At 43.9% G+C, this 16,332-nt stretch overlaps 2 pseudogenes; one reads left to right on the plus strand and one right to left on the minus strand.

The window, feature by feature from the left end:
- Positions 1-4,875: 4,875 nt before the first annotated feature.
- On the plus strand, positions 4,876-6,682 carry LOC102432842 (annotated as a pseudogene).
- Positions 6,683-14,879: 8,197 nt separating this feature from the next.
- On the minus strand, positions 14,880-15,314 carry LOC111824631 (annotated as a pseudogene).
- Positions 15,315-16,332: the final 1,018 nt, after the last annotated feature.

Genomic DNA, 16,332 nt, shown 5'->3' on the forward strand with positions numbered 1-16,332 from the left:
CCAATCATAATTCATGCGGTACTTTAAATTGTATGTAACGTCTCCCTCTGCATTCTGATCAAGATTTAGCTTTCGTGCTTAGCATCTCATAAATTTGTTCTACATAAGTGCTTGACTCACTTCTGTGCAAGTCAGACACCGGTGACTTTAGTTCCATAGACTTCAGCCAGAGTCTATTTTCTTTCCCCATTTGGAGGAAATGGCTCGAGGTGTTCATTTTTGTTTTGGTTAGAACAAATCCATTTCATAGCAGTCATCAAACAAGGGTATAATGTGGGTAGCTATTCACTCTGTCGATTATATAAGCACTTGCTGGGGAGCATTAATTTTTCCGCCCTACAGTGTACCCTGATTCACTACCATAGGCCTGACTTCTCTCCTTGAACTTTAAGTATTTTTATTATTCTGGTAAAGTTAAATGCAATAAAAATTATTATTTTGGGTGTTACCTGAGGTTGCAAAGTTCTGTGTGACAAACCCATTCAGCACAATCAAAATAGAGAATAGGACCTGTGCCCCTTTGCTGTTCCGGCCCTCCACACTCAGCCCCCAACAATGACTGATCTGTTCTTTTCTCTATCACTTTCTGCCTTTTACAGGATGTCATATGAATGGCTTGTTACCGGAGAATCAAACTCCCCTGTCGCTTGTGGGAGTGAGGTTCTTGCGATATCTTCAGAAAATGGGTTTCCTAAGATTCGCACGGGAGGATGGGATGTGGATAGAGATTTTATTGGCGTGGAGTTACATTTTTCGGGTTTCCAAGTCCCCTGCCCCTTAAGCCAGTCCTGGACAAGGTGCAGCTGGGGTTCCAGCAGAGCCAGAAGCAAGGCCAGGGGCCAGCGCTTCCGTTCCATGTTGCAGCCGGGCGTCGTTCAGCATCTAAGCGACTGAAGTTCATTAGTCCATGTGTGGGGTCCACCATGGCCGTGCACCATGTGGGCACAGGGAAGCGTGCCCCTGCCACGGGATCACAGGAGCCCTGGAACCAGGAGAGAGAGCGGCTCCTTTGTCTAGAAGTGCACATATTTAGATTTTGTACACTCATCCTGGCCACTGATTTGTTCCCAGTTATGACTGGCAGACAGGTAGACACCTTTCCACGTCACTCAGACCTTACCGGGCATGCGTCTAACCTGCCTCTGTCCAGCCTCTTTCCCCATTGATCGGTGCGGAACAGACTTGGAAAACGTTAAATGCAGCTTTTTGGCAAAGCTATAGAAACGGCACGCCTATATTTAGTCTTCCCTCTCCCACTTTTCTGTTAAATAATAGCCAGGTTGTTACAACGGCATCATTATCATGCAGGATGTAGCTTTTGAGTTTGTGTTCTTCCACTTAGTGTAATACTTTTGAAATTCATCCAGGGGTTGTATGCGTCAGCTGCTGTTTGCTGCTGCTGCTGCGTCCTCGTCCACTGTAGGGTTGGACTACAGTTTGCAAGTGAATGCTTTAACTTTATAAAAAAAAAAAACAACCCTGCAAGTCGTTTTCCAACGTGGTGGTACCATTTTGCATTTCCACCAGCAGTGTATGACAGTTCTAGTTGCTCTGTATCCTTGTCAGTTCTTGGCCTTGTCGGGTTTTTATTTTAGCCATTCTAATGGGTATCTAGTGGTTATCTCGTTATGGTTTTAATTTGTATTTCCCTGACAACTGATAGCACTGAGATTCTTTTTTATGTCGTCTGCCACTTAAATCCTTCGGTGAAATGTCTGTCCAGATTGTTGCCTATTTGTTTAAAAGTTGGGTTGTTTCGTTTCTTATTATTTAGTTTGAAGGTTGTTTATCTATTCTAGATACCACAGTACTTTGTTGGATTTTTGCAAGTATTTCCTCGCAGTCTGTGGTTTGTCTTTTCATTCTCTTAGCAATGTTTTTTTTCCCCATTTTTAAACCATTTTCAAGGGTACAATTCAGTGGTTTTAAGTACATTTAGGTTGTGCAACTATCACCACCATCCATCTCCAGTACATTTTTCATCTTGTGAAACTGAAACTCTGTACCCCCAGCCCCTGGCAACTGCTGTTCTTTCAGTCTCTGATTTTGGACACCCTGATATGGTATCTCATATCAGCAGAATCATACAGTATTTGTATTTTTATGATTGGCTTATTTCACTTTGTGTAATATCCTCAAGGTTAATCGATGTCAGAATTTCTCTCATTTTTAAGGCTGAATAATATTACATTTTGTGTGTGTATATATATATACATTAAAATACATATATATTTTACATATCACATATTTTTATATGTGTGCTTTATAAAATATACCACTGTTTGCATATCTGTTCATCCCACAGTGGACACTTGGATTGCTTGCATGTTTAGCCATAGTGAATAATGCCGTGAACATGGATGTACAGATAGTGTTTGACTCCCTACTTTCAGTTCTGTTGGGTGGATACCCAGGAGCGGAATTGCTGCATCATATGGTAACTCTGGGTTTAATTTTTTGAGGAGCAGCCATACTGTGTTCCACAGCAGTTGCCTCATTTTCTATTCCCACCAGGTCCACAAGGGTGCTAGTGTCTCGACATCCTCACCAATGCTTGAAATTTTCTGGCTTTTTGATAGTAACTATCCTGATGGGTGTGAGATGTTAAAGATGTGTTTTGAAGAGCAGAAATTGAGGTTTATTTGTTTGCATATGGACGTCCAGTTGTGTCCACATCAGTTATTGAAAAGACCATTTTTCTCTGTTGTATTGCCTTTGAACCTTATTAAAAATCAATTGACTACATACGTGTGGGTCTATTCTGGACGTATTCTCTCCTTAAATTTTGATCAGCCTCCTTAATGTGAAGCAGTGCTAAGCTTAATATAGTACCAGCCCTCCCTCAGAAGTAACTTTTGGGTCATGATTCAAGCAGAAGAGAAGATCAAGACATTTTGCAATCTGGCAGGGCAGACTTACTCTGCATTTTGCAGGAGTGGGGGTGGGGGCTCCGAAAGATAAAACCTATGACTTTCTCCACTCTTTTTTTTTTTTTAGGAACGTACCCAAACAGATTTTGTATAGTATATCCTTTTCAGGTTTAAAATTGGGGCTGAGAATTTCTTCTAATCTTGCATGCTCTTCTGCAGAAAGTAACACAGAAGTACACGATAAGATAAATAAGCATTTGAATGTAAAATATAGGCTCCTGTAGTTATACGATAGTATAAAAATAGTGACTATCTTCATGGAGGCTAAGAGAACAAAGGAATCGAATATCACCAGAACAGAAATAAATGTGCTGAAGTCCCTGCCCCGCAGAGCGGGCCTGGGCTTGGGAGGGTGTGGGGGCACCTTTCAGGCTGTTCCCAGATGTCTGCTGGAAAAAAGGAGGTGCATCTACGACCTGAAATGGTAGGGAAGGGTGGGGCTCGTTCACTGGGCAGCTGGAGTTCTTTTGCCACCAGTTAAATAAACCAGGTATAACTTTTCTGAGAAGGAAATCCTCATCGAGGTAGTGTCACCTGGTTGGTATAGAGAACACAGTTCTGTTTGCCACTCCTATGAAGACATCCCTTAGAAAATACTGTAGAGATGACCAGAGTCTCAGACATGGGAAGGAAAGAGCGGGCACATAGCTAACATTCTTTTCTGTCTTCCCATCTCCTGTCGGGGCTCTCACTCCAGCTCTTGCTTGGTGAGGCTGCTGGGTGTCCATTCCTAAAGCCCAGCTCTGATCGTGTTGCCGCCTGATCCAGCTGGTTTTCAATGGTTGCCCGTCGGCCCCAAGATAAAAACATGACATTTCGCAGCTGCGGCCCTTCACGGCCTGACCCTGGACTTGCCTTTTCAGCCTCGTCTCCGGGCATCTCCTTTCATGCGGTAATGGGCTGCTTGCTGAGCCCAAAGAGGCTGTGCTTTTTCTCTCCCCTGGTCATGTCCTGGTTCTTCTTACTGGGATGACTTTTCCTTTATGTGCCCGATGGATGCCTCGTCATCCTCTAAGATCCAGCTCAAAGGCCACCTTCTCTCCGCAGCTTCCTGCACTGCCTGAGCAGGAGGCCGTCAATAGAGTATAATGTTCAAGGGCACAGGCTTGGGTTTGAATTCCAGCTCCATCACTTCGGAGTTGTGTGAACTTTGACAAGTTACTTAATCTCCCTGAGCCTTGATTTTAGTTGATAGTTTTTAAGATTTTTAAATTTTATTTTTAGGGAGAGAGAGGGAAAAAACATTAATGTGAGAGCGAAACATCAATTGGGCCCCAACTGGGGATTGAGCCCGCAACCTGGGCACGTGCCCTGACCCAGAATTGAACCAGCAACCCTTCCGTGCACTAGATGACACCCAACCGACTGAGCCACACCGGCCAGGGCTGAGCCTTGATTTTATAGGAGTAAATACCTCAGAAGGTTATTATAATTAAATAATAGAATACATATGCATTATATAAGTATTTAATGTGTTCATATTATTGTTATCTTTAATTCATTGATTCAGTAAACTTTTATTGAGCGCCCACTACATGCTCTTCACCTGTACCAGGTGCTTGGGATGCACACATGAATGAGACCTGGCCATCCATGTGTTTGAGGTGCTCATGTGCAGTCCTTTAAGAAGCAGGTTTGCAAAGCACCATGGAAGCTACCCTTTATTTGTGACTACTACACGCGAAGCATTTTGTGTGTGTATCTCACTTCATCCTCCAACAACCTTCCGTGTAGGTATTATCATTCCCGTTTTACACCTGTGGACACTGACTCTCAGCGAGGGTAGGTAACTTGCCTGTGTGATTCAGGGATACCTATCGAGTAGCACAGGCAAGAGTTAAACCTCGCCTGACTCTGTGAAAAGGGAACGTAGGAACTATTTGGAGGATTTTATAAGCCCTTGGAGATTTGCATCTTGAAAGGCACAACCATATTTTCCCAAAAGATGCTCCTTTCTACTTCAGCCAGAGGCAGCATGTTTAACGGGCTAAATTCTAGGGCTTACCCGAGATGGCAGGCCACATTTCCTTACAACTCACGTTCTGTTGTTTATACAACAAATTCTGTTTCCTCGAGTCTCGCTATTAACTCCTCAACCTCTTCCATTTTCACCTGAATAGCAAATATGAGAGAACTGAACGTTTATAGGAAAGGTCAAGAATCCGGTAGCTTTTATCTCTCAAATTCTGGAGGAAGTGGTAGGCTTCACTCATCACTTACACACTACGTCCAGGTGTGTAACTAAGTAAACGTAGAGTTTTAAGATGTTTTTAGTTTTCCGCAACCAGCTGCCTTGTGGAAGGTGGATGTTCCCAGTGTAAGCGTGGTGCTCCCCTAAAGTGAGATCCGTGGGACTCTGCTCTGCCCTGAACAACTAGTTGGAGCAACTCGTTTACAGATGGACCTCATTGGCGATTAATTCTGCCCAAGGGTTTGGAATACCCCAGGCGCTTTGGAGGGGAACCCGAAAGGCTCTTCCAGTGCCTGTCGCCAAGGTTCTGGCCCCATGAACCTACAGGAGCAACATTATTGTCATCATCCTCTTCCCCCTTCCTGAGGGTCAACTTGTCAGGGCTCAGCTGCCCAGGTCCTAACCTGCTCGGCCTTCTGGATGACGATGAGATCATGGCTAACGATGAGGTCATGGCTAACGATGAGGTCATGGCTAACGATGAGATCATGGCCCTGTGCGACACCACCACCTCAGCCTGGTGCAGCCTGAGGACCGCCAAGATGCCATTCGTGCAATATTCGTGTACAATCAAATGCAGAAGAACTTCTGAGGTGTACAAAAGTCCACCAAGATGTCATATTTAAGTACTTGTCATCACAAGGGGTTATTATACCTCCAGCTCCTGAAAAACACTATCTTATCCAGCACGCAAAGGGTTACTGGGAAAAGCACTTACGTCTGAAATTGAAGGAAACCCGCCCCCCACCCCAGCCAGTTAAGACCTCTGAGGACATTAGACTCTCAACAGCAGGAGAAAGAAGATTTTAAAAAGCTGGAATTGCCTGGCTTCTGTAGCTCAGTTGGTTGAGCGTCCTCCCAGGCACCAGGAGGTCGCCAGTTCGATTCTAGGTCAAGGCACATGCATGGGTTGCAGGCTGGATCCCCAGTAGAGGGCATGCAGGAGGCAGCCGATGGATGTTCTATCTCCCTCTCCCTTTCTCTCTCTGAAATCAATAAAAAACATTTTTTAAAAAAAAATTTTTGAAGCTAGAATAGTTGATTTTTATTGATTAGGAGAAGAATTCTGTCACTGGTTCTTTAAACTTCTTAATTCTCAGAATACTTTTCTTGGACCCCCCACCCCCCCAACATGATTGGGGGCCACAGCACTTCTGGACAAAATGTGATAAACTACCAAGGAGCAGAAATGGTGAGCCTTCATCTGCTGTCCCTCCTGAAAGAAGGACATATTTTTTTCAATGCCAACCTTTATTCCCACGGATTGAAATGTGCTTCTTCTTCTCATAATCTGGCTATGGTTGGAGTTGCTGGGACTGTCCACTGAGGGAACACTTGTTTGGGCATTTTTGAACAAATTTTTGGACTCATCTGCTGCTCTTTTATGGAGAATACTTAGAAAATCGAATTTATTGGTCTGAGAATTATTGTAGGGGCTTGCTTCCCTTGCTCCTGGAACGTTAATGAAACCAGCTATTCGTTTAAACCAAGCGATCCAGAGGCCTTTTATAACATAAGCACTTTATGTGGTACCAGCAAAGTAGGACATAATATAACGTAAGGCAGGCCTTGGCTAGCGGAACTGGAGCAACCTTTATGTAGTGGAAATGAGACAGTGTTGAGCAAAAGAGAACGGAGTTTACTAGTAAGATACCCTGTAAAGCATTGAGCACTGATGTCAGTCTATAGAACAGAAACTCTGCCAGGTACTACATGGACATAGTTTAGTTGAAACACCTTTTTTGACTACAGACTTACATATTATGCAGATACTTGACTATTTCTACCTGAGTTGCAGCAGATGTTCTGAAGGCTTAATGCAGTTCATCAAAGAAATCCCACTATAGATATTTTAAAAGAGATGTTTTTAAGAAGAAAAGGGTGCTAACAAGGCCCTTAAAGATGTTTGGACCCCATTGTATTGGTCATAGTTATTAGTGGCACACACATACTCCACTTAAACTATTTTAGTCTGAAAAGAGTTTGTCTCAAGATTTTAGTGGCTTATAGATCACCTCTGATGGCCAAAGAATCGCATTTGGCTGTTTTCACAGCCAGGAAAAAAAATGCTTAACTACCTTAGAAATATTCTGGTAAAAAAATACACTGCTGCCTCCACCTGCTGAAGATTGAACTTAGAAGCTTCAACAACAGTACTTATTCTCCCTTAAACTTGGTGCTCACTTTCTAGGGACTACAAGAAAACCAATTCTTATAGGTGAATTTGACTCTCGTTAGGTACATGCTCACTCTAGGAACTGGGATGAGATCTAATTAAAAGAGGTCTTATAAGAACAAAACTCTAGATAAACAAATTGAAGCATGTTTAAACAATGAAATCATTTATACCAGTAAAAGGAATAAACTAGAGTCACATCTGTGAATATGCCTAAAACTGACAAATATAATGTTGAACCAAAAAAAAGCAAGTTACATAATAACACATACAGTGGGATACCATACATACAAAGTTTGACAACTTGCAAAAAACAGTTCCTATATAGTATATTGATATATGCATATATTATAAAACTATAAAAACATCCTTAAGAATGACAAGTTCATAATAGTAATTATTTCTGGAGAGGGAGGAAAGAGAATGGGATCAGGGAAGGGTACACGGGTAGCTTCAGTTGTATTTTTAATGTTTTGTTCTTTTCTTGAGACAGATACAGCAAAATGTTAAGATATGCTAGGTCTGAGTCATTGGGTAGCCTAATATATAGTTGTTTGTTATATTCTCTGTACTTCTCTGTATGTTTAAATATTTCACAGTTTTAAATGTTAATTCTGGACTTTTGAGTATTAAGATATATTTATTTTAATTGAGTATTAAGATCCATTTTTAAAAATACTACCTTTTTTACATAGAGATGAATTCAAAAGAAGTGGTAAAAATGCAGTTACTGAATTTCGTCAGATCTTTTCCCTCTAGGAAAGTGTGCAGGAAGATATCCAGAAAACTTGGTCATTGAGCTTTCCAAAGGGCCTAAGCGATCCTCGGTGCTCGCTCGGGCTTTGCCAGGTCTGTGAGCTGGAGCCAGAGCACACCCTGGTCCTATCATGTTTCTCTCGGGTGACCTTCCAGAGGGTGTCATGAGTGCTTGGTCCAGAGCCGAGTGGGCTTTGTGTAGAGTTCTGACCACAAAGGTCCATGTTGGTTTAACATGTTCTATTTACAAACGTGTAGTCAAATCGCCGGGGTGTCATCAAAGGAATGATTTGCTTGACTTGCCAATTCTACCCGGTTATCGTGGGAATTCACGGGGGGAATAAAGGGACTGAAATGTTCAGTGAAGTCCTTTCTATTAAGCAAAGTGAAATCCCATGGGAAGGAGAACAAAGAAATGTGTGAAATGCAGAATCAAGAGGAGTCCTCTTCAAAGAAATCAACTGAAGAAGTCTTTGAAGGCTTGTGGCGTCCCAGCACAGGGGCCCTCACCAAGACTTGACCTGCTGGGATTTCCACGTGGACTGAGCTCTGGTCTCCCAGTGCTATGCTGCCTCCAGCACTAGTTTGTTTGTTTGTTTTTCAGTACAGGAATTTTGACATGGAGGCCACAAATCCCCCATGGTCCACGAATAGACTTCAGAGATAGTACATCTTCATTTTTACTGACCTCTGGCTAAAATTTAGCATTTTCTCTGTTACGGAGGTAACTGGCAACAAACAACCGTAGTATTAACAGCGCCTGTACCTTTGTCTTGATGTCCAAAACAGACTGGTCTGTGATTTTCTTCTCTTTGCATGTCCTTGTGAGGTTTTGGTACCAGTGCTATGCTGGACTTAAAAATAAATTAGAAGAATTTGTGTAAGGTTGGTGTTATTTCTTTCTTACGCATTTAGCAGAATGCATTTGTGAAACCCTTTGAAGCCTAGAGGTATTTTTGTAGGAAGGTTTGAAATATAGATTTAATTTACTTAACAGAGGCAGGACTGTTCAGATATTCTATTTCTTCTCAAATAAGTTTTGGCAAGTTTCTTTTTCCTAGGAATTTGCCCGTTTCATCTACATTTTCAAAACAGTGGGTGAACGTTGTTCAGCATACCCTCATCTTTTCAATGACTAGAATCTGTAATGCTGTCCTCTTTTTCATTTTTGATATTAAATGAAATCTTGAAACATTACCAAAACTTAGAGTTCTTAAGGACAACCATTGAGAGGAGTTTAAATTAGTTCAATCTTTCTGGAAGACTGTTTTTCAGTGTATATCAAACATTATAAAAAAATAAGTATATTATATCCAACAATCCCTTTTAAGAAAGTTGTCGTAAATAAATAGTTTCACGAATGCAAAAATATTCAACACAGCATTCTCTACACAGCAAAAATAAAACCCCATCTGTAAACTAATAGGAGATAGAGAAGTAATTATGTTGGTTAGCTTCACTAGAATGCCTTTTGTGGTAACAGATAACACGGAAATGGGAAAAGTGCTAGGGAGATAGTGTGGATTCCCCAAAGCTAGTCGTAGAAGAACATGTGCAGTGTAACCTCTTCTGTGTTCAATGCATACTTCCATATGTGAATGTTTACATAGAAAATAATTTGGAAGCATGGTCATCACATTCCTAACAGCGGTTCTCTGTGAGGGGCAGGATGTTGGCTAATCTTTGTTTTCTCTGTGCTCTTCTGCGCTGTTTAAATTGTTTGCATGAACATGGGTCACGTTAACAACTCCAGCGAAACTTTCTAAAGAGCTTGGCAGTAGCAAGAAGATGAGAGGGTGTTAGGGGAAGGGAGTGTCAAAGCATTTTTCTTGCATGATGGCGGAGAGCTTGAAGTCTACAAGAAAAGAAGGAATTATCAACCGAGTTAATCCTCTAGAAGGCTTGGAAGGCACACAACATTAGCCTTAAGGGGACAGGACAACATATTTTTCCAGAAAGAAGGAAAGGATCATTGGAGGCATGCAAAAGTTCACAGCCGAAGAGAAGGGAAAATAAGAATGTTCATCACTCAGTGTGTTAGTGAAACGAGGTAAGATCATTTGCCATGAGTGGAAAGTGATAAGGGTCTCCAATAGAATTGGCAGTAAGATTGGGGTTCAGCGGGGTGTGGACAGCTGAGCTGACCTGGGTGCCTTCCTTGTGTCAGGGAGCCCCATGGTATGCTGGGCAGTTTTTCTCTAGTCGGTACCAGGCTTCGCGGAGCTTCAGAGGGTACTGATGAGGGCAGGTTAAATAACTGGCCTCAGAATCCAGGACGCTTGGCAGGAAAGTGAAATCGAAAGAGAACCAATGACTGGATATTTAGTTGGAATCTGGACACCCAAGAAGTCAGAAGACGGGTGTCCATGGTCAAAGTGGGGTCTCAGAGCTTGCCGTGCGATAGGAGTCCTGCGGGACGTGAAGGGCTGCTAGGTGGCCGTGGGCGTACAGGAACAGGCAAAGAAGTTGCGGTGTCCGCGGGTGGGGATGCTGGGAGGTTCAGTTGTCTTCCTCTCGGATGGCAGCATTTCCCAGGATGATGACAGGAATTCTTTGGGAGAAGAAGATATTGAGGCAGGTACCATGAGATTGGCTTCAAGGAGAGAAAGAAAGCTAACTCCTCAGAGACTGCTTGGTGAAGAGAGGGGTAGAGTCTTGGCCTGGAGCCACTGCGGGATAGCAAGGAGGTTACTGACCTCAGGCCAGGACCCTGGGCTCCCCGCCAGGCAGAGGAGCAGAGCAAGGTTTGCACTACAGGCAGCTGGCAGGAGGAAAGGTCCAGAAAAGCAGAAGGAGCCCGGCCGGCATGGCTCAGTGGTTGAGCATCGACCTACGAACCATAAGGTCACAGTTCAATTCCTGGTCAGGACACATACCCAGGTTGCTGGCCTGATCCCCAGTGTGGGACTTTGCAGGAGGTAGCTGATCAATGATTCTCTCTCATTGTTGATGTTTCTATCTCTCTCTCCCTCTCCCTTCCTCTCTGAAATCAATAAAAATACATATTTTTTAAAAAGCAAAGGAGAAGGAATGCTCTGAAGAAGCCTTTCAGCAAAGGGACGAGAGGTATGGGGTGCAGAGGAGTTGGTTAAAAAACATGAGAAAGGGGGTTCTTAAGAGAAACAGACTAGTGAGAGGAAGGGTTAAGCCACCAAGGGATGGAGATTGGTTTGCTGGCTTCCCAAAGGAAATGCTGAACTGTATGTTTCTCTTTCTTATCACCGAGCAGTATCAGCTCACTGCAGAGAGAACAGAAACTACAGATAAGCGGAAAACAAAAACAAGTAGAACTGAAAGAACCATAACAACCACCCAGATCCCAGGGTCCTGGAGCTTTGCCACTGACATGTTCTCCCCTCCTGTTCCCACTGCCACAGATGCAGGTCAAGGCCACATCATCTCTAGAATAGGCTTGTCCCCTGGGTCACAGATGTCTCCCTGGCTGAGTCACCAGGCCTGCCCCTCCCACTTTTCCCATCCTGCATAGGTCACCCAGCCATCTTCCCAAAACACCACTTTCCATTGTCGCTCCATCGCCTCCCTGGCTTTCAAGGACTTCTGTAACCTGGAACCATCTTCCCTCCCCACCCGTGTTTCCAAACCTTTTCCTTTACTCAGACCTACTTTACTTCCCTCCCAACTCACTCCCCCTACACCCTCACACCTGGTCTCTCCCCTCGCTCTGATGCCTGGCCTATCAGCATGACCACCCCAATCCAGATTCTCCCCATGGTCAAGGCCCAGTGCCCTACTCCAGCCCACACTGACTGATCGTTGCCCTTCCGGGTACTCACCTGGCCACTCCTTTTAGGACCTCATTAGTTCTGTTTACGTAACAACTCAGGTGTGGTGAGGATACTCAGGTAGGAAGCGCAGGATTCAGAGCTGGGAGGGACTTAGTCCCCCGATCTTCCTGGTGGGGTGCCTAAGGCTCACAGAGGCCAAGGGATGTCCCCCATGTCCACCCGCAAGCTATTCATAGAACTGAGACTAGAACCTTGGTTCTCAGGCCTGCATGCTACTTGTTGAATTGAATATTGCTTTTAAAATACAGCTTTTCTCTGATGCCTGACCTGAAACCCCAGAGACGCAAAGCAATGGGTCAACTGTGTTTAGAATACAACGGAATTGCCTGGGGTGATTACTAAAAATCTAGACTTCTAAGCCCAATAGTGGGAAACCCTGATTCAGAAGGTCCAGGGTAGGACTTGAGTGTCTGCATTTAAAAACAAAACGCCCGGCGGTGTCGGTGTGGCTCCGTGGTTGTGTCCACCTATGAACACAGAGGTCACAGTTGGAGGCAGCCCATCAATGATTCTCTGTCATCATTGATGTTCCTATCTCTCCCTCTCCTTCCCTCTCTGAAATCAATAAAAATATATTTAAAACAAAACAAAAAAATCTCCCTGGATGATCCTGATAGAGGGAGCCCGGAGATCGGCCTTTGAGACGTAGAGCTCAGACCTTTGGTTTTGCTTCCTTTTTGAGTTCCCTGACGCTGGCCCTGTGGACACTACGTTTTTCTGAAGCTTCGAGTCTCAGGAGCAGGCCAGGGTTACCCCACATTCACTTCCCATCCAGAATGTAGCAGCACCAGCTCAGTGCTGCAGCCCATGTACCTCCTCGGGCAGGACTGGCCTGGGTCCAAGCTGCTGTCTTTCCCAGGAGCAAAATTATTTTCCCAGGTACTTTGGGGCATTCCTTGGCAATATATCGAGTGTAGTGGAATTGTTGGCAACACTCCATTTGCCAAGGTGTTTCTGAGCACCTTCTGTAGCGTGGATGCCCAGCCTCTGGGGCCTGCCAACTGCCCAGGCCACAGGACACCCAAGTAAACCAAAGCCAAGCATGTGCCCAGAGCTCTCCAGCCCCCAGCACACAGAACCCTGGACCAGGATGGCAAGGAGCAGAGGCAGTTCGCATTGTGATTAGGGTGCGACTCTGGACACACCGCCTGCCGGGGTTTGTATCTCCGTTCCGCCATTTCTAGCTGCATGACCTTTGACATCCTTTTGCCTCTGTTTGCTCATCTATAAAGTGAGGCTAAAAATTAAAGACATCATATAATTATATTATGAAAATAAAAATAATTCCGGTCACAGGACGGTTATGAGGATAACAAATAAATGCATGGAAAACATTTGAAATCGTGTTTGGCTCATAGTAAGTGCCGAAAAAGGGATTGCAATTAATATAATTATTTCATAAAAAAAACTGGAATGAATTTATGAGGCTCTAAAGAGGTGACTCATTGCTCTACACAGTTATCGGTCTGCAAATTAGCAATTCCCTCCTTGTAGCAGGAGCATGGATCAGAGGAATAGCGAAAATGTAGTAATAGCTCCTCGGAATGCTTCCGGAACCTCTGAGGACAATTAAAATATGCTAGGCATTTTCTAGCAGGAAGGTCAAGCCTTGCATACTTGAAGAAATACACAGAAGTTCGGCATTCTGGTGCTTTGATAAGGTGGCAGTTACATAACGGGCTGCAACCACGCAGACAGGCAGAGCCGCGGGTGGGAGAGCGGCTGCTCTTGAAAGATGTGTTGCTGCTGGAGTGAGGGGTGTGATGGATGACGGGACAGGGCAGCAGCTGCAGCCTTCATCAAGACTGATTCTGGGAGATCCGTGCCTGCCCTGTGCCAGTTGGGGGGGGGCGGGGGCGGGCACGTGTTGGCTCGACAGCAGGAAAAACAGCTCCCGACATTTACTGTCAGGCTAACACCAATGGGAGGTAAGAGAGTGTGACTTGTGTTGGCCATGATGCCAGTGTTTTCTCCTTGGTTGTGTTCTTAAGCTAAAAGTAAGATTGCATCCGTCTCTAAAGTGGCACAAAGCTGAATTCATCTCTGAAATCATGTGTTGTATCAAACTTTTCTGTAAAAAGTTCAACATGTAGCCCGGCTCACATGGCTCAGTGGTTGAACATCTGCCTATAAACCAAGAGGTCACGGTTCGATTCCCAGTCAGGGCACATGCCCGGGTTGCAGGCTAGATGCCCAGTGAGGGGTGTGCAGGAGGCAACTGATCAGTGATTCTCAGCATTGATGTTTCTATCTCTCTCTCCCTCTCCCTTCCTCTCTGAAATCAATAAAAATAATATATTAAAAACACAACAACAACTCAACTTGGAGAGTTGCCAAAGCATCACCATCCTGTGTCTCCTCGCCAAGTTAACCTTGCTCGCTGCTGCAGACTGAGTGGTGCCATATCTCAGATTCCAAGCACAGGAGGGCCCCAGAAGGGTGTGAGAAGGCAGGTTCCAGTGGCTTATTTCTGTTGGGGTGGGAGATGCTAGTCCAGTGGTTCTCAACCTTCCTAATGTCGCGACCCTTTAATACAGTTCCTCATGTTGTGGTGACCCCCAACCATAAAATTATTTTCGTTGCTACTTCATAACTGTCATTTTGCTATTGTTATGAATCGTAATGTAAATATCTGATATGCAGGATGTATTTTCGTTGTTACAAATTGAATATAATTAAAAGCATAGTGATTAATCACAAAAACAATATGTAATTATGTATGTGTTTTCCGATGGTCTTAGGCGACCCCTGTGAAAGGGTCGTTCGACCCCCAAAGGGCTCGCGACCCACAGGTTGAGAACCGCTAATATATGTGTTTTCCGATGGTCTTAGGCGACCCCTGTGAAAGGGTCGTTCGACCCCCAAAGGGGTCGCGACCCACAGGTTGGCGACCCACAAGTTGAAAATCGCTGTGCTAGTCCATGAGCACCTAGCAAGGGATCTCTGGTGCTAGCCACTAAACTGCTTCTTAGACAGCCCTGTTTGAATTGTGCAAGATTTCTTTTTTTTTTCCTTTTTTTTTTTTTGATCAATACAAAAGTTTATTTAACAAAAGTTCAATGTGAAAATGGACTGGACTCTATTTTTATATTGTAGTAAAACAGGTGCTATGGAGAGGGGACATGTGGAAGCAGTTGATTTCTCTGGTAACTATAGCCATTCTTCATACTCGTTCCAAGGCTTCTAACATGATGATACTATTTCCTCGTATTACCACCATTCCAATATTGTTCTGTTGCCCACCAGTTGCCATCTCCACACATTCATCTATCACAAGATTCATAAAGGGATCAAATCCCCGTAATATTCCTTGGACATGTCTGCCACCATTTAATTTCAATGACAACTTCTTGTCCATACATTTTTTTTAACTCAGGAGGGTGAGCTTTGCTCATGGTGGCCAAGCGAGCTCAAAGATACTTCCAAACGGAATTCGGGGCCGCTCTGGCACTCCCGCGGTAGGCCCGGCGTTTCTGCGCAAGATTTCTTTAAAAGAGGACTGACTGCCTGATGTAACTAGACTGCTTGGTGTTTGTCACCACTTAAGGATCAAACTTCTAGAGACCAGCAAGCCATTTTGTTTCTGGAACCATCGTTAGGCCAGCCATCATCTTCATCTCCTGGGAGGAGCCAGAATAGTTCATTTATTGCCCAAACTTCTTGGAGATGATGCTCAAACCAGGGTTCTTTAGATCCATGGATGGGGAAGGTGCTAGAGGGGGCTGCCGCCAGCCAGGCCAGGCTGAACACGTTGGCTCTGCCTCAGCGCGCGGTAGCTTGCTGTTTGCCTTCGCAAGAAGTTGCTGTGAGCCCCTGGAAATGGATGAAGCCAGGAAAACCTTGTTGGATTGAAATCCATAATCTTACCTCCAGGTCTCTTACAAGAAATACTTTTTTAAAATATTTACAATGAGAACAGAAAGTGAGATGGATATATTCTTTTTTATTGCTGCCTCTCCAAGCAACGTGAAGATTAGAATGCTAGTTCAATGGCTGGGTGGCAGGCAGGAGCCAGGAGGCCCTAACTAGCTACAACTTTTTTTTTATGAACGTAATACCTCCTTGACACAGAAGATGGACCACACAGCGCTGTACAGGAAGGACGATTGAAGTCTCACTGAGTGCATGTGTGTAAGGCATTCTTCGGAATATCAAACTTGGAAATGTTTTATCATCAAGTTTTTTTAGAAGTGAGTATTTGAGAACAAGAAGGAGACCCCGTAAAATAAAAGTACAACTAACTTAAATTATTTTTAAATATAATAGAAAGGACGTAGAACAAAATCAGTGCATTTCCAAAGATAAAGTGAAAAGAGGAAGGGCGACAATAGAGATGAAATAATAAGTAAAAATGTTAAATGGCATGTCTAGGAGTTTCAATATCTTGATGAATAGGAGTTCTATGGTGAAAGAGCACAGAAAATAGAGAAAAGGAAATTATCAAGGAAATAATAAAAGAAACATTTCAAATGA

This window comes from Myotis lucifugus, unplaced genomic scaffold (assembly GCF_000147115.1).
Source record: "Myotis lucifugus unplaced genomic scaffold, Myoluc2.0 scaffold_3302, whole genome shotgun sequence".
In the NCBI taxonomy this organism is placed as follows: Eukaryota; Metazoa; Chordata; class Mammalia; order Chiroptera; family Vespertilionidae; genus Myotis; species Myotis lucifugus.